Here is a 10,736-nt window from a genome sequence, read left to right as displayed (position 1 = left end):
TAACAACACAAAAATTAACTGGGTGTGGTGGTGGGTGCCTATAATTCCAGCTACTAGGGAGGCTGAGGCAGAAGAATTGCTTGAACCCAGCCGGCAGAGGTTGCAGTGCACAGAGATCATAACATTGTACTCCAGCCTGGGTGACAAGAGCAAAACTTCATCTCAAAAAAAACGTCATAAAAGCAGTTTCTGACCTTAAAGCATTTAGCAAACCTAATATGTGATCTGCCTAATTTTGACCAAATATCCAAATTTTGAAGAATGTTTTACCAGCAATTTTAAAATGTCTTTTCTTAAAAAAAGCTTATGAGTCATGTGAACTAAAAGGCATTTAAAATTTTTTCTGACAAAATAGTTAAGTGCTTTTAAAAGCCAATTAATTATAGCTCTTTTATATATTTTGATAGTGAAACATTACACACACAACACATAGACAGATGGATATAGATCTGGTAGGGTGATAAGGCTTTCTATTTGCCTGTTTTAAGTTTTCCTTTTAATTTTAAACCAACAGTCTCTTGATTATGTGTTCCCTTGCCCTAAACAATTGTCACCCAGGCAGTTCCAAATTTACATTTTTAAAGGAATAATTTTTGGTGAAAAAATGGTGTCAGTGAAAGTTTAGTCAAGATGGGCAGGAAAAGCAGACATACTTACACATGGAGATTTTTTTAAAGATGTAAATTTTTTGGCCGGGTTCAGTGGCTCACGCCTGTAATCCCAGCACTTTGGTAGGCCAAGGCGGGCAGATCATGAGGTCAGGAGATCAAGACCATCATGGCTAACATGGTGAAATCCCATCTCTACTAAAAAAAAATACAAAAAACTAGCCGGGTGTGGTGGCAGGCACCTGTAGTCCCAGCTACTCAGGAGGCTGAGGCAGGACAATGGTGTGAACCCAGAAGGTGGAGTTTGCAGTGAGCCAAGATCGCACCACTGCACTCCAGCCTGGGTGACAGAGCGAGACTCCGTCTCAAAAAAAAAGATGTAAATTTCTTAATTGGTTATTGACTTTAGGGTAAAGCATTTTCAGGAACAAAGCCAAGAAAACATGCAGTTTTTAGGGCCTAATAGGTGGGCACAGCTGGAAGGCAAAACAGATCTCCACAGGTAAAAAAAAAAATCCCATTTTTAGACCTCATCCTGGGTCCTCCCAAAAAAGGAAACACCATGGATGACACAGTGCAATGCTTTCACTGTGCATTTTTTTGCAAAGGCATTTCCCCAAGGCTGGTGGGCAACTCAAAACCAATTAGTCCAGTCAATAATTAGCCCACCTCCTATGGGAGTCTCACCTCTCAGTGGGATTGGGAATGCCTCCATATCTTCCAAGTGGCCAAAAGTGTGCTTTTCTTATACAAACATGCAAAGAGCAGAGTATTTCACCCTCATAACTGCTGCTAGCCATCCCCAAAGGTATATTTTCCAGCTCTCAATTATATACTAAGTCTAAAAGTTTTTTCATAAGCAATTTGTGATGCCCCCAAAAGTCAAAAGGTCATGTAACACAATGCAAAATAGATCAAAGACTTAGATTTTGAGAAGGATCTACCTGCTTACAATTTCTGGGTTTCCATGAGGAAAACAGAGGTTTTTCTCCAAGTAGGCTCTGTGGTGCCTCCTCCATTTTTCTCAAAGAGTCCCAGACTCTCAGAAATTTCTTTTTTTTTTTAATTTTTTTTTGAGATGGAGTCTCACTCTGTCACCCAGGCTGGAGTGCAGTGGCATGATCTCAACTCACTGCAAGCTCCGCCTCCCAGGTTCACGCCATTCTCCCACCTCAGCCTCCCAAGTAGCTGGGACTACAGGCACCCACGACCACGCCTGGCTAATTTTTTGTATTTTTAGTAGAGATGGGTTTCACCATGTTAGCCAGGATGATCTCTATATCCTGACCTTGTGATCCACCCACCTCAGCCTCTCAAAGTGCTAGGATTACAGGCATAAGCCACCATGCCCAGCCGGACTCTCAGAAATTACATAAGGTCCTTTCATACAGACATTAGGGTGGCAAGAAGAGAGATTGGAGAAATAATACAGTCAACTTAGAAGAAAACCAAAAGAAACCCACTTTTCTCCAAAAAACCCAAAATCCAAAATAGAAAAGCATATAGCCTTTTAAAACATATAGCTTGGATCTTCATTTTAATTAAGCTGATTTTAACCATAGAGCTCTTTTTTAAAACATTATGTTAAATCTCTTAATACCAGACTCTATCCAGGACAAAGAGCTGAAACCTCTGGCTTTTAAACCTTTTTCTTCCTGCAATGGTATTTCCCCAGGTGAAACCAATAAGCCTTGTTGGGGTCCGTGTGTTTCCTGAACAAAGGAATGAACACACAAGACAACACAAGACAAGACAAACATGGCGGCTGCCCCGAACCACACGCTCCGCTTTATTTTATACCATCGTTTGTGGAATGTTACCAAGTCACAAGACACATTGTTGTTTTTCTGACCTTTCCCTGACTTTCTGGATTTCCAAGATGTTTACGTATAAACAAGCCCCCAGGGTCTGCTATTTGCAACTGGCTCCTTTGTCCTCCCTGTTTGCAGGGGAGGAATGCCCTGCTTCGTTTGCAAGAGCAGGACTTATCGGGAGCGCCCTGCTTCGTTTGCAAGCACATAGTCCTCTACAAAGCCTTAACTAAGGTTACAACTTAACCATAGACACATGAGTTGCCTACAAAGAGCTGGTGAGTGATTTTTACGGTATCTATAATCACCCCTAAGGCAGCTCAAAGAAAATTGAAGTCAGGAAACCAGACTTGGTTAATTAGGCTAATTGGCTTTGGGTTACCCACCATCCTTGGGAGAATGCCCTTGCAGTAAGTTGGCCATGGGAGGAAAAAGAATAAATAAATGGCAAAAGTCCCACAAGTATCAAACCAGAAATAACTCATTCCTTAAGCCAGGAATTGAATCCCAAACCACCATGGAAGATCAAAGCCTTGGACACTCAGTTACAGCATGAGTTGAGCACCATATTTGTTTTCCCAGTAGAAATCTAGAGTAGTCATTTTTGAGCTTGCAAAAGATGTAACCTTTCAAGGGAAAAGGGACAGATACAAATATGAGAAGCCTTAAAAGGAAACAGATTTTATAATTAAGTCAATATTTCTTGCAATTTTACTGAAAGCAAACCAATACTTACAAGAAACAACTCTTTAAATATAGGGAACCAAAATTTAGATAAATATGTTTTCTTTCAGTTATGGCTAATTTAATTATAAAATTGTTGATAAATTTCCTTTTATGAACCTTATCGTAACTTACACAGACCATCTATGACAGGCTTGGACTTTCTGATTTGTCCTATATTTCCCTCTTTCCTAAATAATCAATCATTCTACTTTGGGACAAGAACATGCCATGTAAGATTCTTTCTCATATAAAATTTCTTTTCTTTATTACCTTCCTTACCAAAAATATGTCTTCATATTCGTAACTCTCTTCACATCTCTCTCCCCTACTTACTGTTTTTTTTCTTTTTTTCTACTTTCTTTCTATTATCTTCCTAAATCCACATTAAAAACCCCCACTTTAAGTAACATTTGAATTGGTCTAATTTTTTTTCAATAAGAGGATATCTTCTTTGGCACATTTTATATACAGAATTACATATGAATTTTCAGTAACCCTACATTTTATTGAACTTAAGTCACATTAACTTGAAAAATACTTAGACTTATTTACTGAACTTATGAGTGTTCTTTTGTTTACAAGCCAATTTGGTACTCCATACACACAATATATAACATAATAAATGTACATACACATAAACACATCTAGGCATGTATACACACACATAAACAAAGATGTGCCATTGTCTAACAAGGATCTCTACTAAACACAAAAGTTTTTCTCATTGTAGCAAGAGCCCAGTTATTTTCCCCCACAAATTCTCATCTCCTGTACCAAAGTGTTAACATGACATTAAGCAAAGAAAACACTTTAGAGAAAATGATAACTTTAGGGTAGAATACAAAATGCAAGACCAAGATTCCCCTAGGAAAGGACTCTAATCCACAATCCTAGAAGGAATGCCAATGCCCAACACCCCAGAGCATCCAGGGGGTGGCCAACAGTACCAAATGCTAAAAAAAAAAATGAGTACCCAGGTATCAGCCAATAAGGGTGCCCATCCAAAATGTTGAAAAACCCCAGAGCATCCAGAGGGTGGTTATCAGTGAACCTCAACACCTTTGCTTTCTCCCTTTCAGAACCTGAGATGGTTCTACATGACCAGCAGCAAGGCAGTTTAATGATATTTAAGTCCATTTCCAGACAGGCTGCAAAACTTAACACATCTCTGAAAAACAAAGTGGGAAAATAATTGTTTTACAGTCTCATTAATTTTCTTGTATCGTAAAAAAGCTCACTTCACACAGAAGGATTTTTCTTGATTGATGAATAGTTCAAATACATCCCTTTATGGAGAAAACAACTTTAATGGTTACAGTCTATTGAGATCATTAATAATCAGTATTGTTGATTAATGAACTGAGGGTACACAGGAAAGACAAATGGAATGAGATGTGGTTAGGTTAAGCAAACTACACAAATGTTTAGGGCCAGAGTTAAAAAAAAAAAAAAAAAAAAAAAGCAGGGGCTGCAGAAAGGCTGGGATGTGGGGAACACAGGAGACCAAACACATTTGGGACCACAGAATAAAGTGACCCTGGCATCCCAGGGTCAGCACAATGGGGGATCTCTCAAAATAACAAAAGAAAAAAATTCAAACAATCAAGGAAAGTGCCCTGCCTCACATACAGTAGAGACAACTGCCCAAATGGCAAAACCAGAGACTGCAAATGTAACAATGGAATAAACATGCACATGCATTTCAGCACTAAAAGCAGAAAAGTAAAACAGCCAATCTTTACAGAAGGAGGGGACAAGAGAAGGGGCAACCAGGTGGGTTACAAAAGACACGGCCAGCCAGGCAGGCTCCTGTCCAGGGCACCAGACAATGGGAGACTGCAGTCAGGCTGCCACAGCAGAGGTCTCATGGCCACTTCTCCAGCTTTAAATAAACAGCATATGAAAGAACAGAGCAGCCAAAATTGAGGGAGAAAAAAGGTAGGGAATTGAATCTGGACAGAGGAGACCCACCCACCTGTCAGATACAAATAGTGCTGATCAGTCTTAATTTGTGGTCCAGAGAGAGGTCTCCATCATCCCTTAAATATCACCAGAAAATATATCACAGGGTGAATCCCAAATTTGAGGTGCACCCTGAGAGGTCACATGGGTTCTTGGCTTCACACAGGAAGGAATTCAAAAGTGAGCTGACGGAATAAAATGAAAGCAGGTTTATTAAGAAAGTAAAGGAATAACAGGGTGGCTACTCCATAGGCAGAGCAGCCCCAAGGGCTGATAGTTGGCTATTTTTATGGTTATTTCTTGATCATATGACAAATAAGGGGTGGATTATTCATTAATTTTCCCGGAATTCCTAGGAAATTCCAAGGGTGGGGAATTCCCAGAACTGAGAGTTCCTCCTACTTCCAGACCATATAGGGTAGCTGCTGGGCATTGCCACGGCATTTGTAAACTGTCATGGTGCTAGTGGGAGTGTCTCTTAGCATGCTAATGTATCATAATTAGTACATAATGAGCAGTGAGGACAGCCAGAGGTCACTTCCATTGCCATCTTGGTTTTGGCAGATTTGGGCCAGCTTCTTTACCTGTTTTATCAGTGAGGTCTTTGTGACCTGTATCTGGTGAAACCAGTCCTGCTGAACTCCTGTTTTACTGTGAGTTCTAAGATGTCAAGGTGTCAGCTGAAAGCCCCAGGCCAGGGTTTTTGTGAGGCTAGGGGTGGACGACCCTAAGTAGGTCTGAGCTGAGACCTGTTCCACCCTCTACTTTTCCAAAATTTGCAAGCCTTGCAATAATGCCTAGTATCCTGGTCCGTTTGGGAAAAAATAAATAAATAAATAAACAAAATAAAACAAAAGCAAAAGCTGCAAAGGAAAGTCAGAACCCCAAGCTGAGCCATTTCCTGATTCTCCCAATAGAGGGGCTCTCATTCTGTCTCTCCCTGCTTTAATTGTTCAAACTGACATATTGATGCTCACTTGAGAAGATTAAAAGAGGACAGAATGTGGGAGTCCCTGGGGGAGGTATACAGGCACCTACTTCTGCAGGGGCCTCTGTGGACTCTTTGTACTCAGATGCCTGGAGCTGCGGGGCTTTCTGTCTCCAGGACCTGGACACAGCAAGAGCTGCCAACACCTTCCAGCTGCCTCGGGACTGCGGTTGACTTTTCTTGCCATTCAACTTTCTGAAGCCCTTTTCTCACCTGTCAGAAGGGACACAGCATCTTCCTTGGCATTACCTTTGCACCACTCAATCTGTCCAAAGACTGTGTGGCCTGGAAAGCCTGGCCCCAGCAGCCTGAGCAGAGGGGTGCTCAGGGTGGGTCAGCAGGTGGTGGCCCTGGGTGTCGGTTATTTTGATGATGCTGGGATGGTGATGGTGCTGCACCGAAACCACTCTCCTGGTTTGCTGGGGACAGGGCAAGTTGGGGAGGAAGATACAGAACAGAGGTCAAGGTCCTTCCTCATGCTCTAAGGCCCTCCTGTGTCCCCACATCTTTCATATTTTGCTCTTAGACTTGGAACTCAGCTAACAGATAGACACAGAAGAATGGGGATTTCATGTGACTCTCATGAGGATCATTTAGCCTATGGGGGCCCTGAAAACTTTCATGTGTTTATTTACTTTGCATTGGATTTCCCCCCCAGGCACTTCATTTTGTGGTTACTATAAGAAATATACATCTTCATTTTTTGCGTGTTTGTTTGTTTGTTTGTCTTTTGAGATGGAGTCTCGCTCTGTCGCCAGGCTCGAGTGCAGTGGTGCAATCTCGGTTCGCTGCAACCTTCACCTCCTGGGTTCAAATGATTCTCCTGCCTCAGCCTCCCAAGTAGCTGGGACTACAGGCACGCACCACCACACCCAGCTAATTTTTGTATTTTTAGTGGAGACAGGGTTTCACCATGTTGGCCAGGATGGTCTTGATCTCTTGACCTCGTGATCCACCCACCTGAGCCTCGCAAAGTGCTGGTTTAATTTTAAAATATAAGAAAATTTAGATAATTAAATGAAATAACATTTTTCCAATAAGCCCCACTTCTCTCCCCACTTTTATCATGTTGATATGTAGCTTTATAGAATATTTATTTCACATAAATTACCACCTTTTAAAGTATACACTAAATTACAGATGCCATGATGTAGGATTTTTTTCTTTGCTTCTTAGTGGGTAGAGATAAAGAAATGAAAGATTGAAATGATCAGATGGAGATGGGATCTTTACCCCTGTTAACGGAAAAAAAAAACTGTAAATCCTTTTTTTTTTTTTTTTTTTTGAGACGCAGTCTCGCGCTGTCGCCCGGGCTGGAGTGCAGTGGCCGGATCTCAGCTCACTGCAAGCTCCACCTCCCGGGTTCACGCCATTCTCCTGCCTCAGCATCCCGAGGAGCTGGGACTACAGGCGCCCGCCACCTCACCCAGCTAGTTTTTTTTGTATTTTTTAGTAGAGATGGGGTTTCACCGTGTTAGCCAGGATGGCCTCGATCTCCTGATCTCGTGATTCGCCCGTCTCGGCCTCCCAAAGTGCTGGGATTATAGGCTTGAGCCCCCGCGCCCGGCCTGTAAATACTTTTAAGTGATCTATCTTGAGCCAATGTGAGTGACCATGGCCCAGGGTATAGTCTCAAGAGATCCTAAGAAAATGTGCCCAAGGCACTTGGGTTATAGTTTGGGTTTATACATTTTAGGGTGACAGGACTTGTAGGTAACATCATAAATCAAAATATGGAAAGTGACCATTGGTTCAATCTGAAAAGGTGAGATATCTTGAAGTGGGGGGCTTACAGGGTATAGGTAGATTTAAAGATTTTTCTTGCACATTCTTCTCAAGCTCATATGGGACATTTGCCAAGATAGCTCACATTCTGGGTCTTAAAACATACCTTAACACATTTAAAATAATAGAAATCATACAACATCTGCTCTCAGACCACAGTGAAATTAGACTACAAATAGATAATAGAAAGATAGATGGAAAATCTCAATTTTTTTTTTTTTTTTTTTTTGAGATGGAGTCTCACTCTGTCGCCCAGACTGGAGTGTGGCAATGTGATCTTGGCTCACTGCAAACTCTGCCTCCCGGATTCAAGCAATTCTCCTGCCTCAGCCTCCTGAGTAGCTGGGACTACAGGCACGTGCCACCATGTCCAGCTAATTCTTGTATTTTTAGTAGAGATGGGTTTCACCATGTTGGCCAGGCTGGTCTCAAACTCCTGGCCTCAAGTGATCTGCCAGCATCAGACTTCCAAACTGCTGGGATTACAGATATGAGCCACCATGCCCAGCAGAAAATCTCAAAATATTTGAAGATTACGCAAGACAGTTCTCAATAACACAAAGAAGAAAAGAAGAAAGATTTCAAAGAATATATCCCAAGATAAATTAGAAAACATTTTGAACTGGGTGAGATGCAGTGGTTCATACCTGTAATCCCAGCACTTTGGGAGGCCAAGGCAGGCAGATTGTTTGAGGTCAGGAGTTTGAGACCAGCCTGGACAACATGGTGAAACACCGTCTCTACTAAAAATACAAAAATTATCCAGGAGTGGTGGCACACACCTGTAATCTCAGCTACTCAGGAGGCTGAGGCAGAATAATCGTTTGAACCCAGGAGATGGAGGCTGCAGTGAGCCAATACTTCACTACTGCACTCTAGCCTGGGTGACACAGTGAGGCTCCATCTCAAAAAAAAAAAAAAAAAAAGAAAAGAAAAAAGAAAATGTGGTGAACTGAATGAAAGCAAAACACAACTTAACAAAATTTGTGAGATGCAGTGAAAGCTGACCTAGAGGAAAATTTATAGCATTAAATGCATATATCAGAAAATAAGAAAGATCTGATATTAGCAATATAAGCTTCCACCTTAAAAAACTGGGAAAAGAAAATCAAATTAAATCCAAATATAGAAGAAGAAAATAGGCCAGGCTCGGTGGCTCATGCCTATAATCCCAGCACTTTGGCGGGCCAAGGCAGGTGAATCGCCTGAGGTCAGGAGTTTGAGATCAGCCTGGCCAACATGACAAAACCCCATCTCTACTAAAAATACAAAAACTAGCCAAGGCATGGTGTCACATGCCTGTAATCCTAGCTACTCAGGAGGCTAAGGCAGGAGAATCACTTGAACCTGGGAGGCAGAGGTTGCAGTGTCCCAAGATCGTACCATTGCACTCCAGCCTAGGCAACAGAGCAAGAATCCGTCACAAAAAAGAGAAGAAGAAGAAGTTGAGAAGGAGAAGGAGAAGAAAATTATTAGTAGCATTCATGAGACAAGGTCTCTCTGTTGCCCAAGCTGGTCTCAAACTCCTGGACTCAAGGCATCCTCTCACCTTGGCCTCCCAAAGGCTGGAATTACAGGCATGACCCACTACACCTAAGAAAAAATATTAGATATTAATAATAAAATATTAATAAGTAAAGGTCTTAATAAGCAGAAATAAATGAAATTGAAAACAGAAAATAGAGAAAATCAACAAAACTAAAAGCTGGTTCTTTGAAAAAAAAAAAGATCAATACGTTGATAATCCTCTAGTCAGGCTATCTAAGAAAAAAAGAGAGAAGACACTAATTATTAATAACAGAAATGAAACAAGGGGCCGGGTGCAGTAGCTCATGGGTGCAATCCCAGCACTTTGGGAGGCTGAGGCAGGCTGATCACCTGAGGTGAGGAGTTCGAGACCAGCCTGACCAACATGGCAAATCCCTGCTCTAGTAAAAATACAAAAATTAGCCACACATGGTGGTGTGTGCCTGTAATTCCAGCTACTTGAGAGGCTGAGACACAAGAATCGCTTGAACCTGGGAGGCAGAGGTTGCAGTGAGCCGAGATCACGCTGCTGCACTCTAGTCTGGGTGGCAGAGCAAGACTCAAAAAAAAAAAAAGAAAGAAAGAGAGGAAGGAAGGAAGAAAGGAAGGAAGGAAGGAAGGAAGGAAGGAAGGAAGGAAGGAAAAGGGTGAATACAATGGAGAGGTGACTTCCCCTAAAGGAAAGAGAACTGGGGACAGATGCGGATTTGGGTGGAAAAGACAATCTTCCCTTCCCTCTGTCCCTCCATCCTTCCTTCTGTTCTTCCCTCCCTCCCACCCTACGTCTTACGACAAGTTGGTTGTGGGGGAAGTGACGCAGGAGGAGCTTCCTGGGGGTCATAAAAATGTGCTCCTGAATAACTACAAAGGTTGGGTCCTGACGGTGTGGGTTCTCTGTGAGTTTCCCGGGGAGGTAATTCATCAAAGGAAGGAGGCTTGAGGGCCTGTGCAGGGCAGAGAGAGGGTGGAGCAAGGCTAGGGGTGCTGCATCTTTGGGCAGAGTCCCCCAACCATGCCCCAGAACTAAGATTGCGGGCTGATTTAGCTGTTTCTGAAGTGATTGGGGGTCCTCAGACCTGGAGGGAGATGATGGTGAGTCCTGAAGGGGAGTGAGACGAGCCCTTTGCTGGAAGAGACATTGTTGTTTCATCTTCCCATCCTGCAGAAATATAAATTTGACATTAATCCTGCACTGTGCCTTCCAGACAGCCATTCAGGTTTTCTTAGGTAAATTTCATTGTCTTCCTTAATCACTGGACCTTTTGATTTTTCCTAATGTTATACCTACGTGTGCGTGTGTGTGTGTGTGTGTGTGTGTGTGTGTGTNNG

Source organism: Rhinopithecus bieti, unplaced genomic scaffold (genome assembly GCF_001698545.2).
Source record: "Rhinopithecus bieti isolate Rb0 unplaced genomic scaffold, ASM169854v2 scaffold_50752, whole genome shotgun sequence".
Lineage (NCBI taxonomy): Eukaryota > Metazoa > Chordata > Mammalia > Primates > Cercopithecidae > Rhinopithecus > Rhinopithecus bieti.
This window is presented reverse-complemented; position numbering follows the sequence as displayed.